The following is a 23,230-nucleotide window of genomic DNA, read 5'->3' as shown; positions in this document are numbered from 1 at the left end:
AAGCATTCTCTGCTTTGCTAAGTTGCTGGGTTTTCAATATACTTTTTCCTCATAAATAAAAGTAATGCTACTATTACCCCTATCTTCCCTAAAAATATTGACTGAATTATTACTCTTGGTGATATAATATTCTAAATGCTTGGAATAAGTTTTGATACATTGAATCATAATAATCCCAAGAGTTAGGTATTATCGTCATTTCTATTTTAGAGAAGAAAAAACTGAGATATGGAAAAGGTAAATTACTTTTTGGTTATATTCAGCTAGCGATTGTGAAAATAAGAATTCTGATCAAGACAGCCTGCTTTAAGATACTCTGAATTGGGCCCTGGCTGGTTGGCTCAGCGGTAGAGCGTCGGCCTGGCGTGCGGGGGACCCGGGTTCGATTCCCGGCCAGGGCACATAGGAGAAGCGCCCATTTGCTTCTCCACCCCCCACCCCCTCCTTCCTCTCTGTCTCTCTCTTCCCCTCCCGCAGCCAAGGCTCCATTGGAGCAAAGATGGCCCGGGCGCTGGGGATGGCTCCTTGGCCTCTGCCCCAGGCGCTAGAGTGGCTCTGGTCGTGGCAGAGCATCACCCCTGGTGGGCGTGCCAGATGGATCCCAGTCGGGCGCATGCGGGAGTCTGTCTGACTGTCTCTCCCCGTTTCCAGCTTCAGAAAAATACAAAAAAAAAAAAAAAAAAAAGAAAAAAAGATACTCTGAATTGTAACTACTGCACTGTATGGCCTTTCTAGTGTCTTCAGAAATGCATGTTGCTATTTTCTATATCTGTCTAGAGTTGCTAATTATTTTCTGAAAGTAATCTTAATTATTGGTAGCTGTTTATAGGTTACTGGAAAGTTTTTCTGAGAACAATTTGAGATTTGATCACCCTATCCTAAATAGTTGTTTCCAAAATCCCTGAACATTGAATGTCTGCTGGATTTTCAGTTTGCTTATCAAAGAGCATTAAGAACTAAGGAATTTTACTATAAGATTGGAGTTCCAAATTTTTAATCAATAGGCTTAATGAGACTGCTATTCATAATTGCAATAATAATGAACACAGTCATAAGAGCAATATCTAATAGCAGTCTGGAATAAATTAAGGAATGCCAGAGATGCAGTCAGAAGATGTCAGAGCTAAGATAAATGTTTAAGAATAAATGAATCAATGGAAATTAGAGAAGTAAAAAATAAGAAAATAAAAATAGGAGTATCTTTTATCTTAGGAAAGATGAATTGTTCAATAAGAACCAGAGTCCTAAGTAAAATTGATAAGGAAAGAAATTCTAGGACAATGGTTGAGCAGGATAGAATATATGGATGAGAAAGAGTTTATAAGATACTGTATTAAATTCCAAGTAGTTTGGTAATATTATATAAAAATTTTAACATAAAAAGATTCAATTCACTATCTAAGATAGCTGTAGGGTAGGTAAATGTTATACTTACCTCCTTCTAGAACCAAATTGGAGTTATAACTAAATTTAAGAACAATCACCCTGAAAAACCAACTCAAGACTAAATGAAGAGGAGTCTTATAACCATGGATTCACAGAAGAAGCCACATCTCGACTGGTAGAAAGGTTAGAGATGTGAAAAGGGCTGGCTCTGTTTCTATAGGTGCTAGCTGGGGTTCCAGAGGGATAACTCAGTTGTGAGGGGGTTAACCATAAGAAGTGTGGGATCTAAACCCCAGCTGAGCTGCACATCCCAGAGCACCAGAGTCAGGAAGAAGCAGACACATAGCATTTGACAATGAGAGGGAGTGAGTTTTCTGTCCACGAGTAAGAGATAGGAGTCCACAGAGATGTGGCTACCCTCTTAAAGAACCAATCTACAAAATCTCCTTTGCAGCGACTTCCCCTGGGCTCCAGCAGAGCAAGGGCTAAGCATACTAGAGACATGGGTAGAGTCTGCAGTTTGTGACTCTGAGGAAAGACCGAGTGAGAAACAGCCACCAGAACCCCTGTGCTGAGTCATTCTTTAATACCGCAATCACCATCTTTCTTGGGAAGAGCACATCCCTCTATGTAGCATTACCTCAAGAGGGATCTCTTTTGCCTCACCCTGCAGATATTGAGCCTTGATGAGAAGTCAGCAGCCTTGGCAAAGAAGTAGAGGTCTGGAGAGACTCAGGGTGTGACAACAACTTAGCTATCTAGCTCTGAGGTGGGAGGTATACCTCCAACTTTACTGAGAAGCTGACTGGTGCTTCCCCTCATGGGAGATTCAGTAGAACTAATTTTATGGCTGCCAGAAGACCAAATCTCTGGGCTCCAGAGATTCTACCTGCCTGAATCCTAGTGGCTCTACCCTGCTGATGTTGGGTGAGGGGAATTTGGGACATATGGAGACCTGCACCTCTGGGGTCAAGGGTCACACTCATGATCTTTCCCAAACACTGACCGGTACTTCCCCCTTAGGCAAGATCCACTAGCCCCACTTTTCTAACTCTACTTGAGGCATTTTGGTGGTTGAGCCTAACAAGCAGCCAGCAGACAAATGCAGCCAGAGGTGCCTTGAGTCTTTTGCTGACTTGACTCCAAATCTGGATCTCATAAACACTGCCCTTGGTGTGCAGTTCAGTCCTTTTCAAGTTCAACTAAGTCCAGCAGAAGCGGCCACAAGCTGTGGATCGCTTGTGGGTCCAAACAGGCTTCTTTCCAAAAGACTCAGAACAAACTCTCAGTGGCCAGCTTCAGACAATATCAGAGCAGGATCTAATTAGCTTCACAAGCAGCACATCCAAAGGGAGTACTTGTCAGACACCAAACCTAGCTTAGGTGAATTCTGCTTCTTGTGATCAGTACCTGGACAGTAGCACACATGCATGGTTGAGGTAGAGACTTACAGTCAGCTAGAATGAAAGTACATGCCATGCACAATGGCCAATAGTGATCAAGATTCAATTACAATAGGAGGGCTCACATAATCCACACAAGGGACATTCCTGGAGCAAACCACTCAAGTAATCAAGGAGTTTGCACTACTGGACCCAAGAGAACACCTACTATTCTGGGAGTCATAGCAGATGTATCTAATAGAAACAAACACAAAGAGGAAGCCAAATTGGGGAGAAAAAGAAATGAGTCTCAAATAGCAAAATGGGAAATCTCTAGGAAAAAAAACTAATTGAAATGGAGATACACAATTTATCAGATAAGTTTGTAGTAATAGTTATAAGGATGCTCAAAGAACAAAGTGAGAACTTCCACAAAGACAGGAAATAGAAACCATTAGAAGGAACCAGTCAGAAATGAAGAATACACTATCTGACATCAAGAATACACTGGAAGGAATAGGCAATAGGTTGGATGAAGCAGAGGTTTGAATCAGTGATTTGGAAGACAAGGTACAAAAGAACATACAATCAGAGCAACAAAAAGAAAAAAAAAATAAAATGAGGAGAGTCCATGGGACATTTGGAACAACATGAAGTGCAACAACATCCATTTCATAGTGGTACCAAAAAGAAAAGAGAGAGCAAGGCATCAAGAACTTATTTAAAAAAAATAATGACCGAAGATTTTCATAAGCTTTTGTAGGAAAAAGACATAGTCCAGGAAGTGTAGAGTCCCAAACAAGATGGACCCAGAAAAGCTCACACCAAGACATATCGCAATTAAAATGACAAAGGTTAAATACAAAGATAAAAATCTTAAAATCAACAAGAGAAAAGCAGTTAGTGATTTACAAGGCAGATCCCATAAGGCTGTCAGCTGATTTCTCAACAAAAATATAAAGGCCAGAAGGGATTAGCATGAAATATTTAAAAGTGTTGAAAAGCAAGGACCTACAACCAAGACTACTTTACCCCGGAAGGCTACCACTTATAATTGAAGGGGAAATAAAGAGCTTCTCTGACAAGAAATCTGACTTTGGGTGATGGGTATACAACATAATTGAACAACAAGATAACCTGGACATGTTATCTTTGAATATATGTATCCTGATTTATTGATGTTGCCCCATTAAAAAAATAAAATTATGAAAAAAAGGTTATTATTGGAATTTGTTAACACGAAACCAGTATTGTAAGAAATATTAAAAGGTCTGCTTCAAGAAGAAGGAAACATAATTAAAAGAATAAAATTGCAATAAATACATACCTGTCAATAATCACTATAAATGTAATTGGTTTAAGTGCTCCAATCAAAAAGCATAGGGTAGCTAAATGGATAAGAATCCAAGAACCATCTATGTGCTGTCTACAAGAGACATTCTGAGGTGGTTCAGAATGAAAGATACACACAAACTAAAAGTAAAAGAACGGAAAAAGATATTTCATGCAAATGGAAATTTTAAAAAAGCAATACTTATATCTGACAAAATAGACTTTAAAACAAAGGCTAGAGTAAAAAAGAACACTACATAATGATGAAGGGTAAAATCCAAGAAGATATAATTCTTGTAAAAATTTACAGACCCAATGTAAGAGTATCTAAATTATTTCTTGATGGATTTAAAGGGTGAGATCAACAGCAATACTATCATAGTAGGGGATATTAACATCCCACTGACAACAATAGATATATTTTCTAGACCAAAAAAATCAACAAGGAAATGGCAGCCTTAAGTTACACATTAGATTAGGTGGACTTAATTGAAACCTTCAGAGTATCTCACCCCAAAGCAGCAGAAAATACATTCTTTTCAAGTACACATGGAACACTTTATAAAATAGACCACATGTGAGGACATGTAAAGTCAGTAGTTGTGGCCTCTGTCATGGCCATCAGGCAGGTGCAGGTTCCCACTTTATTCAGTTAGATCATAGAGAAACAACAGAGCCAAGAACTGGTGGGCCATTACCTTTATTCTAGACTCATATCGGCCAAGGAATAAAAACAAACACTTGGGCACCAAAACCCATTCACATATTCCCTAGTTCCACAACCAGGAGAACCTTTCTGGCTTTTTCTAGAATCAAAGGCCCCACTAGCCTCGGCCACCTCCTTTTTCCCATCTGCACTCCTCCATCTTGGATGCTTCTCTCTTTGCAACCACATAGCCTCTCTGCCCTGCAACAATGTAGTTTCCTCTAAAATGGCCTCCTAGCTCTTCCTTATAAAATTTTTCAGTGGCACAACCACTAGCATACATTAGCATAACGAAGCCTGTTCCCAAGCATGAAAGTAATTAGATGTATCACCTGGGCTACAGCCATTCACGTGGGCAGTGCCATTTTTAACAATAAAAGTGAGCAAAACCAGAAAATACAGATTACATAAACTTATTTGCCCAACAGGACACAAAACAAATCTCAATAAATTTAAGAAGATTGAAATCATATCAAACATCTTCTCTGACCATAACAGTGTGAAACTAGGAATTAATCACAAGAAAAAAAATTATAAAGCACACAAAACATGGAGATTAAATAACATGTTACTAAACAATGAATGGATTAACAGTGATATCAAGGAACATATCAAAAGATACCTTGAAACAAATGAAAATGAAACACAAAAACCCAAAAGTTATGGGACACAACAAAAGAAGTCCTAAGAGAGAAATTCATAGTATTACAGGCCTACCTCAAGAATCAAAAATAATCTCAAATGAATCCAATTTTAACTTTACACTTAAAGGAACTTGAAGGAGAACAACAAATTGTACCCAAATTGAGTATAAGGAAGGAAATAATTAAGATCAAAGAAGAAATAAACATAATAGAATCTAAAAAATAATACAAAGTATCAATGAAACCAATAGATTTTTTTTTGAAAAGATCAACAAGATTGAAAAACCTTTAACCAGACTCTTCAAGAAAAAAAGAGAGTTCAAATAAATAAAGTCAAAATTGTAAGAGAAAATATTATAAACAACTATATGCTAACAAACTTATTGGACCATCTGGATAAAATGGATGAATTCTTAGAAATATACAATCTTCCAAAACTGAATCAGAGAATCTGAATTGATAGGTTACAGCAAATGATATTGAAGCAATAATTTAAAAACTCCCAAAAAACAAAAGTCTTATACTGGACGGCTTCACTAATGAATTTTATCAATCATTCAAAGAAAAACTAACACCTATTATTCTCAAACCATTCCAAAATATTTGAGAGAAGGGAAGACTTTCAAGCTTATTTTACAAAACCAGAATTATCTTAATTCCTAAAAGTATAAAGACACTATGAAGAAAGAAAATTATAGACCAAGATCACCGATGAACATAGATGCTAAAATACTCAACAAAATATTAGTAAACAAGATCCAGCAATACATTACAAATGTCATCATACACCATGAGTAAATGGGATATTTTCCATGAGTGCAAGGTTGATACATCAATAAACAATAAACATGATACACCACATAAACAAAACAAATAATAAAAATTACATAATTATATTAATAGATGCAGAAAAAGCTAAATGTAATGAAATTCAGCACCTACTTATGTTAAATACTCTCAGCAAAGTGAGAATTGAGGGAACATACCTCAATATAATAAAGTCCATATATTCCAAACCCACAGCCAATATCATATACTCAATGTGCAAAAATTGAAAGTTTTTCCCTTAAGATCAGGAACATGAGAGGAGGTCATGGGGGGGATATTGATGGTGGATAAAAACTTGAATTGGGGAGAGAGTGAACACACAATATGGTGTACAAAGATGTGTTATAGAATCGGGTACCTGAAATCTGTAAAATTATGTTAACCAATGTAATCCCAATAAAATCAATTTTTAAAAAAAGAGTCAAGAGTTTAGATTCACCATTTGCTTTTGGCAGGTAAATGGTGAACTGCAAACACATTTCTAAGACTTATTAAAGCACAAATAGTATTTTACATTTAATCGTAGTGAAGAAAAAAATTAAGATTCTTATAGAGGATATTCTACAAATGGGAGATAGAAGGACATATAGTCAAGAGGTGCTAAGTATCCACCAAGGCAATGCTCTTTATCTAATGTTTCAAAGAATTCAGCTTTTCAACTATCCCAAACTATAGATTTATATCTGAAATGTTTGTTATATTCCAGTCACAAAGACATGCACATTACCAAGGGTTGTCAGTTGTCTCTTGAAGACTTGAGTACTCATAAGTTTAACTTCTTCCATTCTAAAATTATGAAAAATAAGGTATCCTAGAAGTACTGATGAAGTTGCTGGATAGCTTAAGTAGCATCTGTCTTCCACACAGCAACATTGTATACTAGCTATATGAAATCAATAAGGATGTATAGTATTGCACTTTCTTCCTCTTTATTGAACTCTTATCTAATTTTAAACTATATTCTGGGTCCAAGATATGCTATGTCTAAAATACTCCAATAGATTTTTTTCATAAGCATTTATGCTATATTATTCCCTGGAATTAAATACCCAGAACATTTTTTTCCTGACTCAAGTTGCCATCAGTTGAAATCTACTCCTACATGGTTATATTTATTTTATTCAACATATTATTTATTTCATCTTAATATGTATTATGTGCTTCAATTAGATAGATGTTCATTCCTCCTTGAACACTCCTGTTGTTCACTTACCTGGAATCTTCAAAATTTAGTCCTCTGAAGCCTTATCTATTTTTTTAATGTTAATCCAAGGTCTGTCTTTTACATGAAGCCTTTTTTTACCATGTCAAGTTGAAAAGTAAAATGATGAGAAATAACACTATTAATAAAATTGCTATTGCATTTAAGTTCAAATAGTCTTCTAGAAATAAGTAGACCTACTTCTAAAAACACAAGGAGAAAAATGTGTGTGCACTCGCATGCACACACACACACACACACACACACACACACACATCATCATCATCATCATCAAAGCAAAAAAAAAAATTTAAAAGCCATCTTAAACCAACCGTGAAGTAGAAAGTAAATATCAGATATTTATTTTGCATAATTTTGACAGTATTACAGTTTTATCACATTTATAAAGACATCATTGATATTTTATTATCATCAAAGAAGGACTGTCAAGATACCAAATGGGGTAGAATCAGCTATCAAACCTTCCCCCCTTTTTTTAAAGAAAAAGAATTGGAATATGAAGCACTAAGAGTGACCAAGATCAAAATCAATTCCGAGTGGTAACTTGGGTAGAGGTAGGAAGGGAAAAGAATGAAGAGTTTTAAAAGAGAAAAAAAAGTCTATCTAGATAGGTATAGATATAGATATTTCCAAACATGCATATTTAAGAAAGTATGAAAAACTTTAACCCCATAACTTCTCTCATTCTTATGATAGGTCTACATAGTCAATAAATCATGTAGTTGCATATCTACATTGCCTCATTTATTCCCTAGACATTGCTGCAAGCAGGAAACTATACACTGAGAAAAGATGGGTACATATGGTGCTTGTACTGTGAGTTTTTCTGAAAATAGGGAGATCAAGGTAGCCAATGGCTTACTTTGGTCTCCTTGCCCTTGTTGGACTGCCATAGAACAGGAATTTAACACCAGACTTCATTGATCTCACTTGCCTCCGCTCCCCTCTAATAATTAATATGCTGACATCAAAATTAGCAGCTAATTATATCCTCTCTTTAATTATTTATTTATTGTTTTACTCTTTCAACTATTTTGAAGATCCTTGAGGGCAGAGACTACTCTATAGAACTCTTTCTGTCATCTCACTGTCTAACCTAATGCTGCACACAAAGAAATTGTGTTGTATGTTAACTAATCCTCACACGGGAGAAGTCCATTATTTTTAAGAAAGTGTTTTATACTAGACATGATTTTATTTTTTCCATCATCAGTAACACAGTTTTTATTTGAGACAGTTAAGGTTCCACTGGATAAAAAACATAACATCAATTGTGCACTTATTATATGCAGTGTTCTCACATGTGTTATTAATTATCACAACCAGAGCCAGCAGACCATCTGTGCCATTGTCCCGAGCACCATTCTTAGAGGCACTAAGAATCTGTGAGCACTGAAATACCACTGGAAAACAAAGCAATTTCTCTTTATTAGAAGTCTGAGGTCTACTTCTCAAATGGTTTAAGAACCAGAATCACAAGCATCATCTGATAGCTTGTCAGAAATGCAGAATTTTGGGCCCCATCCAGATCTGTTGAACCAGAATTTATTTGCATATTCATAAAACACCAAGGACCACACTGAGGTTTGCAAACCAGTTTAGGGGTTATTGTGTAATTAGAGATGCCACTATTATAAACTGTTTAGAGTGAGTTATATTCTAAGTAAGAGACCTGCTTGTAGTTTCTCACTATATTGACTCTCTGGATTGATGACTCTAGCAAATTTCAGGGATATCACTTAGCCCAGAAAAGTATGAGAGTTTATTTGTCTTCTCCCCCAGGTTGTTAGCTCCATGAGAGGAGGAATTTTGTCTCTGTTGCTTACCATCATGTTTCTTGCTCTGGTTCATAATAGATGCTCAATTGGCTGAGTGAATAAGTCAATAGATAATAAAATGAAACCACTTACTAAAGTTAATATGCTAACATACAGGGGTCCTCAGGTTATGACAGTCTCAGCATATGCTGTTTACAACGCTCACTCCAATGAAAAGTTTAAAAAATTGAGACGTGTTTAGAAGAGAATAAGTGATCAACCTTCCAGACTAGCCTGGAACAATTCTTTTAGAAGGTAGAGAGGTCTGCAACTGATCCTGTACCCTCTACATCAGCTGCTTCTCAAGATGACACATCTCAAGATGTACAGGTAGAAACACCTCTAGCGTCTCCTGCAAGTTCCTTAGGAAATCCTGATTCACCTGACCCAGTATCTCTAGCACCTTCTGCAGGTTCTCCTGCCTCTCCAGCTTCCTCCTCCCAGTAGGTCACTCTCTCCCACCTTGTGATGCCCCTTCCAGTGTGCAAGCCAGCCACAGAAATAAAGGAATTATTTTTTACACTCATTTTTTGTCACTTTTTCTGTTACTACACTACAGTGTACAGTACAGTATATTTATGTCCTTTTCTCTGTGGCTTAGTTGTGTTTTTATGCTCTAGATTGTGATTTTACAAATGTTTTAAGATAGGTAAGTGGCTTGGGCTGGTGTGTGTTTTGACTTACACCAAAATTCGGTTTATATCACTGTCATAAGAATGGAACTATGTTGTAATGCGAGGACCCCCTGTATCATATTAATATATAGTAAGCTTTCAAATAATCATTCATAACTTCAAGTTCAGCCAAACTTTGCATTAGATTTTTAAAGGTTTCTTTTGATGCATGAGATGGTTTTTTATAAACACAGGGCATAGATGATAAGATTTAGAAATCTTTCTCATATTTTTAGCAACTACTGGTTGAGCGCTTTTCACACACTCAGTGACAAGGACTGCCCTACACAACTAGTTCTGCCACTTATTGATGCATGACTTTGCTCAACTTACTAAGCCTATTTAGGACTTTAAATTCCTTATGTGTAAAGTGGTACTAAATAGTAAAACCTGTACCTAATTCACAGGTTATTGAGACTACAAATTGGGATAATACTTTAAAAATACTCATAGAACGTGATATATATTAAGCACTCAATATATTAATATTAGTTTCAGAAAATTAGATGGTGCTTAGGTGGATAAAGAATTACCTTTCTAATAGAAAGAACATTTGCTTTGTGTTAACAGTGATAATAGATGGTGTTTACAAATAATTTCAAATATTTTTTCAAAGTACTTTCATCACATTCTCTGGTATTATTGTGATATATTTACTTCATTGTATCTTCAGAGAGGAAAAATAAATGTGTTTACCAAGTTTCTTTTATTTCTTTTCATCTTTCCCTGTTGCACGCTTGATTCAAATTACAGTATGCTAAAATAGGATATTTTATATGGTTGAATCTAAATTTTTATTGCTATTTTTATAGCCTTAGTACAGCTTTTTTTTTTCCTACAGAGACAGAGAGAGAGAGAGAGAGAGGGATAGATAGGGACAGACAGACAGGAATGAAGAGAGCTGAGAAGCATCAATCAGTTTTTCATTGCGACACCTTAGTTTTTCATTGAGTGTTTTCTCATATGTGCCTTGACCCCAGGCCTTCAGCAGACCAATTAACCCCTTGCTCAAACCAGCGACCTTGGGTCCAAGCTGGTGAGCTTTGCTCGAACCAGTTGAGCCCGTGCTCAAGCTGGCGACCTTGGGATCTTAAACCTGGGTCCTTCTTCATCCCAGTCCGATGTTCTGTCCACTGCACCACTGCCTGGTCAGGCATGTTGCTATTTTTATTAAAATATAACATGAATGATATAAACAAAACTTAAATGTATATTATAGCCTTCTTGATCTGCATGGGGTATGTTCTATGACTCTAGGGATGCCTGAAACCATGGAAAATAGTGAGCACTACATAAACTATGGTTTTTCTTCTACTTGCACACCTATGTTAAAGTTTAATTCATAAATAAGGCACAGGAAGAGATAACAAATAATAAAATAGAACAATTATAACAATATACTACAATAAAGGTTTTATGAATATGGTCTCTCTCTCTCTCTTAAAATACCTTCTTATACTGTACTCATTCTTCTTGTGATGATGAGATGACCCAATACCAACTCGATGAGATGAAGAAGTGAGGTTAATAATGTAGGCATTGTGATGTAGTTTTAGGATACCATTGACTTTATGATGATAAAGATTACTTGAAAAAACAACAACACAGTGATACTGTAACAGTTAGCCTGATCATCAATAAGCCTATTAAGTTACTAATAGGCAGGGAGCATAGATAGTGTGGAGATAGCCAGAGATGATTCAAGTCCTGGACAAGATGAAGCAGAATAGAGCAAAATTTCTACATGCTACTCAGAACAACATGCAATTTGAAATTTGCAAACTATTTCTGGAGTTAATAATTTTGGACTGCTGTTGACTGTGGGCAACTGAAATCACAAAATGCAAAACTACAGAAAAGGTGAAACTATCATTGCTCTGTTACAGTTTGCAAATGTAAACGTTTACATAATTAACATCTAGATAAGAATCTTAAACTAGACTAGTTCCTCAAAGGTCATCCATATTTCAATACACAGTTAGTACTCTCTTCTCCATATGTCCCCACTGTTTGCTTTATGTTACTGTGGATTAACTTTGACTGTTTTTAAATTTACTATATAGAAACATTCATATTCTTTTTATTCTTTCTTTTATTTTTTTTTACTCAACAGTATGCCTGTGAAAGTTACCCAGATTGTTGTGCATAGCAGTATATTGCTCATTTTAGTTGCTGCATAATGTCTTGTTGCGTAAGTATATCATAATTTATTTATCTATGCATGGGTTTTGATGAGTGTCTACAATAATATCACACAGTATTTCTAACTTAAATTTTGTCAATGAATAAAGGTGAGAATATTTTCTTATTGAATGACCCTATATTCTCTTAGGTGGAGAGCATGTTCAACCCCTCTATTTGTTGTTGATTTTGGGAGTTTTACATACTTTGAATGTAAATGTTAATTGAGTAAATGTGTTGGCAATAACTTCTTCTATTCTGTGTGCTATATTTTACTTATTGATAGTATATTGTGGGCCCTGGCCAGTTGACAAAGTATATATATAGAGCATCAGCCTGGTATATAAATGTCCGGGGTTTGAGCCTCCTTCATGGCACACAGGAGAAGTGACCATCTGCTTCTCTTCCCCGCCCACTCCCCTTTCTTTCCCTTTTTCCCTCCTGCAACCACTGGCTTGGTTGGTCCAAGTGTTGGCCCCAGAAGGGAGTTTCTAGATGGATCCTGGTTGGGATGTATGTTGAAGTCTGCCTTACTATGCCCCCACTTCTCACTTAAAAAAGAAATAAAAGTATATTGTAGACTTCTGGTCAAGATGGTAACATAGGTAAATGTGGTACTCTAATTCTGCCATAACCACATAAAAATTACAACTAAACTAGAGGACAACCAATGTTCAGAATTACCTAAAATCTAACTGAATGGAAGTCCTACAACTAGGAATTTGGAGAGGGAGCCACATCATGACTGGTAAGAAGGTGGAGATGAGGAAAGGGATGGTCACACACCAGGGTGCGGTGATTTAAAATTGGGAGAGAGATCTTGGCTGTGGAGGTTCCCTCTGAGGAGTAAGGGTTCCAGCCCCACACCAAGTCACCCAGCCTAGGGTTCCAGAACCAGGAAGAGAAGTCCCCATAACTTCTGGCTGTAAAAACTAGTGGGGGGTACGGGGAAGTGAGACAGACTTCTGATTGAGTCCTAAGCCTTCTTAAAGGGCTCACATACGGACTTACTGGGACTCACTACCTCTGAGAGCCAGGGCTGGGCAGCATCTTGACAGAAAGTGAGACATATAGGAGGAACTGGATTGTCTGGCATAAGGACAAGAGCTGGGTGAAGAGGGGGCAGCTTCCTGCCAGACAAAAATTCTAACTAAGACCATTGGTCATTTTCTGATACCCACCCCATTTAGAATAGAAGGTCATTTAAAGAGCTTCCCATACAAAAAACAAACAAACAAAGAAACAAAAAAAAAACCGCTGAAGTTTGTCACCACCAAAACAGTATTATAGGAAATGTAAATTATATAAAATGTTTCTACTTTATGAAAAACAAGAACTAATAAACATAAAAACATATGAACAATAAAGTGGCAATAAATACATATCTACAATAATTGAATCTTTTTTATATAAATAAATTTTTATTAATGTTAATGCGATGACATTAGTAAATCAGGGTACATATATTCAAAGAAAACATGTCCAATTTTCTTGTCATTCAATTATGTTGCATACCCATCACCCAATGTCAGATTATCCTCCATCACCCTTTATCTAGTTTTCTTTATGCCCTTCCCCCTCCCCCTTCCACTCTCCCTCCTTCCCTCCCGTGTCCCCCCTCCCCCCACCCCTGGTAACCACCAAACTCTGATCCATGTCTCTAAGTCTCATTTTTATGTCCCACCAATGTATGGAATGATGTAGTTCTTGGTTTTTTCTGATTTACTTATTTCAGTCCATATAATGGTATCAAGATCCCACCATTTTGTTGTAAATGATCCAATGTCATCATTTCTTATGGCTGAGTAGTATTCCATAGTGTATATGTACCACATCTTCTTTATCCAGTCTTCTATTAAAGGGCTTTTTGGTTGTTTCCATGTCTTGGCTACTGCGAACAATGCTGCGATGAACATGAGGCTACATGTGTCTTTACGTATCAATGTTTCTGAGTTTTTGGGGTATATACCCAGTAGAGGGATTGATGGGTCATAAGGTAGTTCTATTTTCAGTTTTTTGAGGAACCACCATACTTTCTTCCATAATGGTTGTACTACTTTACATTCCCACCAACAGTGAATGAGGGTTCCTTATTCTCCACAGCCTCTCCAGCATTTGCTATTACCTGTCTTCTTGATAATAGCTAATCTAATAGGTGTGAGGTGGTATCTCATTGCAGTTTTGATTTGCATTTCTCTAATAACTAGTGAAGATGAGCATCTTTTCAATAATTCGTTGGCCACTTGTATTTCTTCCTGGGAGAAGTGTCTGTTCATGTCCTCTTCCCATTTTTTTATTGCATTGTTTGTTTGTTTGTTGTTGAGTTTTATGAATTCTTTGTAAATTTTGGATATTAGGCCCTTATCTGAGCTGCTGTTTGAAAATATCATTTCCAATTTAGTTGGCTGTCTGTTTATTTTGTTGTCATTTTCTCTTGCTGAGCAAAAACTTTTTAGTCTGGTGTAGTCCCATTCATTTATCTTTGCCTTCACTTCTCTTGACTTTGGAGTCAAATTCATAAAATGCTCTTTAAAACCCAGGTCCATGAGTTTAGTACCTATGTCTTCTTCTATGTACTTTATTGTTTCAGGTCTTATATTTAGGTCTTTGATCCATTTTCAATTAATTTTCATACAAGGGGACTAGCTGTAGTCGAGTTTCATTCTTTTGCATGTGGCTTTCCAGTTTTCCCAGCACCATTTGTTGAAGAGGCTTTCTTTTCTCCATTGTGTGTTGTTGGCCTCTTCATCAAAATTATTTGATCATATCTATGTGGTTTTATTTCTGGACTTTCTATTCTGTTCCATTGGTCTGAGTGTCTATTTTTCTGCCAATACCATGCTGTTTTGATTTTCGTGGCCCTATAATATAGTTTGAAGTCAGGTATTGTAATGCCCCCAGCTTCATTCTTTTTCCTTAGGATTGGCTAATCGGGGATTTTTATAGTTCCATATAAATGTGATGATTTTTGGTTCCATTTCTTTAAAGAATATCATAGGAATTTTTATGGGAATTGCATTAAATTTATAGATTGCTTTGGGTAAGATGGCCATTTTGATTATATTTATTCTTCCAATCCAAGAACAAGGAATATTTTTCCATCTCATTGTATCTTTTTTGATTTCCCTTAACAATGCTTTGTAGTTTTTGTTATATACGTCCTTTACAGTCTTTGTTATGTTTATTCCTAGGTATTTTTTTGTTGTTTTTGCAATTGTGAAGAGGATTAATTTTTTTAGTTCGTTTTCTAATATTTCATTGTTGGCATATAGAAAGGCTTTGGAGTTTTGTATGTTAATTTTGTATCCTTCAATCTTACTGTATTGGTTTATTGTGTGTAGTAGTCTTTTTGTGGAGTCTTTGGGGTTTTCGATGTATAGGATCATATCAGCTGCAAAAAGTGATACCATTTCTTCTTCTTTTCCAATATGGAGGCCTTTTATTTCTTTCTCTTTTCTGATTGCTCTGGCCAGAAATTCTAGCACCACATTAAATGAGAGTGGAGAGAATGACCAACCCTGTCTTGTTTCTGATTTAAGGTGGAAAGTCCTCAGTTTTATGCCATTTAATATAATGTTGGCTGATGGTTTATCATATATGGCCTTTATCATGTTGAGATATTTTCCTTCTATACCCATTTTGCTGAGTGTCTTAAACATAAAGTTGTGTTGTATTTTATCGAATGCCTTTTCTTCATCTATTGATAAGATCATGTGTTTTTTGTTCTTTGCTTTGTTGATATGGTGTATTACGTTAACCGTTTTACGTATGTTGAACCATCCTTGAGATTCTGAGATGAATCCCACTTGATCATTGATCATGATGTATTATTTTTTTAATATGTTGTTGTATTCGATTTGCCAGTATTTTGTTTAGTATTTTAGCCTCTGTATTCATTAGAGATACTGGTCTGTAGTTATCTTTTTTGGTGCCGTCCTTGCCAGGTTTCAGTATGAGGGTTATGTTGGCCTCATAAAATGTGTTTGGCAGTATTGCTTCTTCTTCAATTTTTTGGAAGACTTTGAGTAGAATAGGAACCAAGTCTTCTTTGAATGTTTGATAGAATTTGCTAGTATAAACGTCTGAGCCTGGACTTTTATTTTTGGGGAGGTTTTTAATAGCTTTTTCTATTTCCTCCCTGCTAATTGGTCTGTTTAGGCTTTCGGGTTCTTCATGACTCAGTTCTAGGAATTTATCCATTTCTTCTAGATTGTTGAATTTGGTGGCATATAGTTTTTCATAGTATTCTACAATAATTCTTTGTATATTTATTTCCGTGGTGATTTTTCCTCTTTCATTTTGGATTTGTTTATATGAGTTCTTTCTCTTCCTTGGTGAGTCTTGCCAAGGGTTTGTCAATTTTGTTGATCTTTTCAAAGAATCTGCTCCTTGATTTATTTTTTCTATAGTTTTTCTGTTCTCTATTTCATTTATTTCTGCTCTGATTTTTATTATTTCCTCTCTTAGGCTGGTTTTGGGTTTTCTTTGTTCTTCTTTTTCTAGTTTCTTAAGTTGTGAAGTTAAGTGGTACACTTGGGCTCTCTCTTGTTTGTTTATATGGGCCTGAAGTGATATGGACTTCCCTCTTAACACTGTTTTTGCTGCATCCCAGAGATTCTGATATGTTGTATTGTCATTTTCATTTGTCTGTATATATTTTTTTATCTCTGCGCTTATTGCTTCTTTGACCCATTCATTTTTTAAAAGTATGTTGTTTTGTTTCCACATTTTTGTGGGTTTTTTTCCACTTTTTTGCAGTTGAATTCTAATTTCTAGGCTTTATGATCAGAAAATAGGCTTGGTACAATTTTAATTTTTCTGAATTTGCTGATGTTTTTTTTGTGGCCAAACATATGGTCAATTCTTGAGAATGTTCCATGTACACTAGAGAAAAATGTATACTCTGTCGCTTTGTGATGAAGTGTCTTGTAGATGTCTATCATATCTAGGTGCTCTAGTGTTTTATTTAAGGCCAATATATCTTTATTGATTCTCTGTTTGGATGACCAATCTAGAGCTGTCAGTGGTGTATTGAGGTCTCCAAGTATGATTGTATTTTTGTCAGTTTTTGGTTTTAGGTCAATAAGTAGCTGTCTTACATATTTTGGTGCTCCTTGGTTTGGTGGATATATATTAAGGATTGTTATGTCTTCTTGATTCAGTGTCCCTTTAATCATTATGAAGTGACCATTTTTATCTCTGAGTACTTTTGCTGTCTTGTAGTCAGCATTATTAGATATGAGTATTGCTACACCTGCTTTTTTTTTTTGGATGTTATTTGCTTGGAGTATTGTTTTCCAGCCTTTCACTTTGAATTTGTTTTTATCCTTGTTGCTTAGATGAGTTTCTTGTAGGCAGCATACAGTTGGATTTTTTTTAATACATTATGCTACTCTGTGTCTTTTTATTGGTGAGTTTAATCCATTTACATTTAGTGTAATTATTGACAATTGTAGATTCCCTATTGCCATCTTATAAATTGTTTTCTGTTAGTTTTGTATGTTTGATACTTCTCTTTGTTTTTCTATCATTTTTTTTGTTTGTTTGTATTCCATACTTCTTTCCTCTGTTGCTACCTTTTTTAAGTCATGTGCTTCTGTGGTGGTTTTTTCAAGTGTGGTTACCATTAAGTAATGAATAGGGCACCTACCATATTCACTGTAGTACCCTATATTGTGAATGTTTTTCTGCACTTCATCATCCTTTGCTACTGTTAATCTCCGTTATCTCCCTTTTTTTTTTTTTTTTTTGCTTTTGTTGTCACAGTTTAAGTTTGGTTTTATTGTGTTCTTGGTGGAGCTTTTACTTGTGGTTTTGTTTTGTTTTGTTCTTTGTATATGGTTGGAAAATCCTCTTTAGTATTTCCTAGAGTGGGGGTTTTCTGATGATAAATTCCCTCATATTTTCTGTATTTGTGAATGTTTTTATTTCTCCTTCATACTTGAAGGATAGCTTTGATGGGTATAGTATTTTTGGCTGAAAGTTCCTCTCTTTCAGGTCTTTAAATATTGGTGTCCACTCTCTTCTAGCTTATAGAGTTTCTGTTGAGAAATCGGATGATAATCTAATGGGCTTTCCTTTATACGTTGTATTCTTCTTTTCCCTGGCTGCCTTGAGAATTTTCTCTTTGTTGTTGGTTTGTGCCATTTTCATTATGATGTGCCTTGGAGTAGGTTTGCTGTGGTTAAGAAAACTCGGTGTTCTGTTTGCTTCTTGAATTTGAGGCTTTAATTCTTTCCATAGTCTTGGGAAGTTCTCTTCTATTATTTGTTTGAATATTTTCTCCATTCCATTTTCTCTCTCTTGTCCCTCTGATATACCTATTATTCTTATATTATTCTTTTTGATGGAGTCAGATAATTCCTGTAGGGCTTTCAGTCCTTTTTTTAATTGTTGAGTCTCTCTCTTCTTCTCTCTGTTGTGCCTCAAGTTGCTTGTCTTCTATGTCACTAATCCTACCTTCTATCTGGCATGTTCTATTAGCTAAGCTTGTTACATCATTTTTCAGTTCATGAATTGAGTTTTTCATCTCTGTTTGATTTGTTTTTATAGTTTCAATTTCCTTGGTAATATATTCTTTGTGTTCATTGAGTTGTTTTCTGAACTCCCTAAATTGCATTTCTATTTTTTCTTGTATATCTCTGAGTATTTTTAGGATTTCTACTTTAAATTTTCTGTCATTTAGCTCTGAGGTTTCTAATATATTAAATATTTTCTCCATAGAATTTTCCACGTCTATCTGTGATACTTCTATGTCTTTTGTATCCATGATATTTGATTTCCTTTTTCTTAATGACATCTGAGTGTGGTCTTGTTGATAGCAGTAATGAGAATTAATAAAGGATAAAAAGTAAAAATAAAATGAAAAAATTGGAAAAAATACATACAAAAAAACAATAATAATTTATTATTTCCCTCCCCTTTTCTTTCTTCTCTTAACTTCTTTTTCCCTCCTCCTTAGGAAAATATCATGATAAACTTTGAATTATATTATGCTAAATGGAACAAAAACTGCCCATAATGGAGGGCCTGAGTTGGGGGGAACTCTTCAAGGGGCAAAGAAGGAAGTAGAGACCCACAAACTGCAAAAAAGGAAAAAATGTAGTTCAAGTATAAAATGATTTGCTTGTAAGTGATGGTCAACTAAGATTTATAATGAGAGGGATACGAAGGAAACAAGAAAAGGGAAAAAAAACTACTGTATTAAGTGGATCAAAGACTGAATAGAATGGAGATCCTGGGTTGGGAGGAATGCTAATGAGCTAAAAAGCAAAAAAAAAGCACCCAAAATGCCACAAAAAAAAAAAAACACAAAAAAAACTTGAGTCCCAAATTAAATAATTTGTTCATGATTGAGGATTGAATGAGAAGAAAATTAAAAGAAGAAAAGAAGAAACTAATAGAGAGGGAGAAATAAGAAAATGAGGAAAAGGAAAGGAAGAAAAAAGAAAAAAACAAAGAGAGAGAGAGAAAGAGAGTTAAGGGTTTTGGAGTGTAATCCTCATGGAGAGTAAGGAAGAAGAAAAGAAATAAAATGAAACACTTATTGATAGTGTAGTTCAAGAAAAGAAAAGAGTAAGATGGGCAGAGAATAAAAGGACCAAGGTGGAGGAAATAAAAATAATACTAATAAAGGCAAGAAGATGAAAGAAACAAACAAAAAAAAAATAGTGGAACAAATTATAAACTCTGTGGATTTTTCTTGAATTTGAGAGGTTAACTTCTTCTTCCTTTTTTCTTTCCTCTCCTTCCTGGTTAGTGACTCTGTACCCCAGGTCTGCCCCTGTGGCATGCTTAGCTAGGGATTTGCAGTTGATGAGACTCTACAGAAATGTTATATATTTTGCTTCAGTCTCATTGGTAGTCAAGGCTTCTTAGCATTTGCAGGCTCCAACAATGAGAGAGTCTGTTTCCCCGGAGCGTCTCTCCTAGTCTCTCCTTTCTGAATTAGCAGCCTGATGATCCAGCCATGAGGCTGCCACTGCCTCTGCCTGAGGGGGGGGTAAGAGGGTCAAATAGCTGGCAAATCCTCACTCTATCCCCACTCAATGCAGGGCTCTGGGTAAGGCCCTGGCAGTCAGAGCAGCCAGCATAATCAGGTGGGGCTGGTAGCCAATTGCTCTCAAGGTGACTTTCTATAAGCCTCCAGGCCTGTTCAGCATGCCTAGCTCTCTGTGGGACCACTCTTCCCAGGCTTTCCACACTTTGTACCCTGTTTTGCCTGGGAAGTAGATGCCCTAGTTGCTGCCTGCAGTACAGGAGGTCTTAACACTGCCAAGTCCATCTTTTTAGCATATGCCCCTGAGTATGAAAGCTCTGCCAATCAGAGTTGCCCCCACCCCTTTAGCAAGAGGCACTAAAAAAATATCATGCCTCTTGTCTTATATCGCTGAACTGAGAGAGATCTTGTCAATTATAGCCACATAGGTCAGTTGGGAGGTGAGCAGCCTGTGGGTTAAACTAATTTCAGTGATTGGATCCACTGAATTTCTCCAGAAAGAACTGCAAGCTGCCCACACTCCCCTCCCCCGTGCTTGATTGTTAGCTTAAATGGCTGGGTGAGGTGCCCTGCCCATCTAGAGAAGCTCGGGTGTAGGGAAGTTCTTTGGCGTACTCCCCGCTCGCTGCTGGCAGCTGCTGCTTGTGGCACGGGTGGGCGGTTGCTCTCGGTGTGCATGGGCTGTTGGGCTGTTCACAGTGTGGCGCATGGGAGGTTGGACTGCTTGCGTGGGCTGATTCACACAGGTACACTCTTTCCTTGGCTTGAACAAATGTGTGTGCTGCAGCCTAGCCTCCTCCACACCCTTAGCTCCTCCCAACCCTCAGTTCCAAGTGAAAGCAGCCTTTGCTCAGGTTAGTGAGGAAGGCAGAGTGTTTCTTTGTCTGACTTATTTCCTTCAGGGTTGATTATATATTTTGTCAATTTTTTGCTGGACCCTACCTTCGCCTTCAGTGTGTGGAACTCCCAGATGCTCCAAGGATAGATTTTTCTGTCTCTGGTTGATGAACTTTTTGAAATTTTGGGGAGATTTGTCGGTAGCGCTCCTCATGGAGCCATTTCTCTGACGTCCAATAATTGAATCTAAAAAACAAAATAAGCAAACAAGCAGAAGTAAAACAAACTTTGTATAGAAAGAGAAAATTTTGATGGTTGCCAGATGGGAAAGGTGTTAGGGGGTATGGGTGAAAAAGTTGAAGGGATTAAAAAGTACAAATGGTCAGTTACAGAATAGTCATGGGATGTAAAATACAAGATAGGGAATATAGTCATTGATATTCTAATTAACTATGTATGGTGTCAGATGGGTGCAAGATTTATCAGGATGACCAGTAAAGAAGTATGTAATGTCTAACCACTGGGATGTACACATTAAACTAACATACAGCAATATTGTATGTCAACTGTAATTAAACAATAAAAATGATTAAAAACACACATGACAGCCTGACTAGGAGGTGGCGCAGTGGATAGAGTGTCAGACTGGGTTGCGGAGGACCCAGGTTGGAAACCCTGAGGTCTCTAGCTTGAGTGAAGGCTCATCTGCTTTGAGCAAAGCTCACTGGATTGATCCCAACGTCGCTGGCTCAAGCAAGGGGTCACTCAACCTGCTGTAGCCCCCCGGTCAAGGCACATATGAGAAGGCAATCAATGAACAACTAAGGTGCTGAAACAAAGAATTGATGCTTCTCATCTCTCTTCCTTCCGATCTGTCTGTCCCTATCTGTCCTTCTTTTTGACTCTCTCTGTCTCTATCACAAAAAACAAAACAAGACAGAAAAAACACACAACGGTTTCCAGGGGCAAGGAGCAGCAGTCACAGAGCTGCTAAAAGGTCAAGTCAGGTGGACCTTCAGTCCACAGTCAGGAAATAAAGTGACATGGAGGTTGCAGGGCCCTCTGTGAGAGCAACTGCAGATTAGAGTAGTGTACTGAGGAGGCAGCAAGGAGGGAGAGACTGGAGGTGTTTCTCAATTGGAGCTCTTTGGGAGCATTTAATAACCAATGGGAATAAGATATGTGAGTGAAAGAGACAGACTGACTTGGCAAGAGAACAAAAGGCTCCATGGAGGCTGCCAATCAGATAGAAGGGAAGGGTTAGAAGAGTGAGGCGGGGAGGGCTCTACAACCCAGTTCCATCTGGGCCATTGGAGCACGACCTGTCACATTGGCAGGGCCCTGTTCAATTAGCCCTTTCTTGGTTTAATGCTCTGCTGTCACCATCCTGAAATTCTAAAAAAAAAAAAAAAAAAAATTTTTTTAAAGACACCTTATTTTTACTTTATGCTGAGCCTCACAAACTATGTAGCCCATTCTGGCCCAAGGAGAGGTGCTGGCCTCAGCAGCAGGAAGAACAGCTCCACTACCAGGGCAAGAAGTGGGAATGGAGAAGCAGGGTAAGTGCCATCGGATAGCTTCTTTCTTTGTGAAGTAGAAAGAGAGTCATCTGCTAGGAACAAGCTGGAAGGCAGACCAAGGGAGAGAGGGAGAAACTTCACTGTACAGTGAAGAAATCTGATAGATTCCACCCTAACTAAGTAGTCAAGGTCTACATCACCAGCAATAAGACAATTCAGTATCATGTACTTCCTCGTATGATGCACTAAAAAACAAGATCACTTTTGTGCTATTTTCTATTCCTGTCAAAATATATAACTTCAATGCAATCATAGAAAACCCAAACTAAGGAACCTGCTATAAAATAGCAGACCAGTAATTTTAAGAAGTGCCAAGGCCATGAAAGGAAAAGAAAGACAGAGGAACAGTCACAGATTGAAGAATAATTGGATACAATGTGAGATTATCATGACACAGAGAAAAGATTAGGAAAAAACCTAGTGAAATTTAAATAAGGTCTGTAAATGTAGTTAATAGTATTATGTCAATATTAATTTCAATGTTTTTATCAGTGTACTATGATTATGAAAGACAGTAAAATTCGGGGAAGCTGTGTAGAGTATATGTGAACTCTGGTTCTTTTTTCAACTTTTCAGTAAGTATCAAATTATTTCAATATAAAATGTCTAAATTGAAAAAGATGTATATTGTGATGAACAGAA

The sequence above is a fragment of the Saccopteryx leptura genome, chromosome 3 (genome assembly GCF_036850995.1).
Source record: "Saccopteryx leptura isolate mSacLep1 chromosome 3, mSacLep1_pri_phased_curated, whole genome shotgun sequence".
Taxonomy (NCBI): Eukaryota; Metazoa; Chordata; class Mammalia; order Chiroptera; family Emballonuridae; genus Saccopteryx; species Saccopteryx leptura.
The sequence above is the reverse complement of the archived record's forward strand: the minus strand, read 5'-3'. Positions refer to the sequence as shown.